The sequence below is a fragment of the Saccopteryx leptura genome, chromosome X (assembly GCF_036850995.1).
Source record: "Saccopteryx leptura isolate mSacLep1 chromosome X, mSacLep1_pri_phased_curated, whole genome shotgun sequence".
Lineage (NCBI taxonomy): Eukaryota > Metazoa > Chordata > Mammalia > Chiroptera > Emballonuridae > Saccopteryx > Saccopteryx leptura.
In genome coordinates, this window is record NC_089516.1 from 70,170,918 (window position 1) to 70,171,397 (window position 480).

A 480-nucleotide genomic window follows, 5' to 3' on the forward strand; every position below is an offset into this window, starting at 1 on the left:
TGACATCATTATTCAGCTGAGAAGGCAAGAGATAATAGTATGATGCTGAATATTAAGCCAGCAAAGTTTGTCTTTTCTCCCTAGTCTCACCAGAAAGGAAAAGATCTCCATACTATAGGAAGCAGACTCACCCCAAAGGTCACCTCCCAACTTTTAAGTCTTGTGGGAGAAACCTAAAATAAACACATCCTGAGAAATCAAAGACCAGAGTCTTATTGGCTCAAGAGAAAATAAAGTCGGGGAAAAATTGCTTTGTTCACCATTGAATCTTCAACCCCAGGCAGAGGAGGGAAGGGGATGCTCATGTGACTTGTGCTGAAATAAGGAAGGAAGGGAAATGTGAGGTAGGACTGGGAGTCCGAGTGAGAGATATAGGAAAGGAAGAGAAGTGAGCAGGCACAGACACCAGGAGCAATCAGGAGTCTGAGCCGCTTTGATACCAGGAGGCTGGAACAAAGGACAGAAGTGTTTTTGACTGTG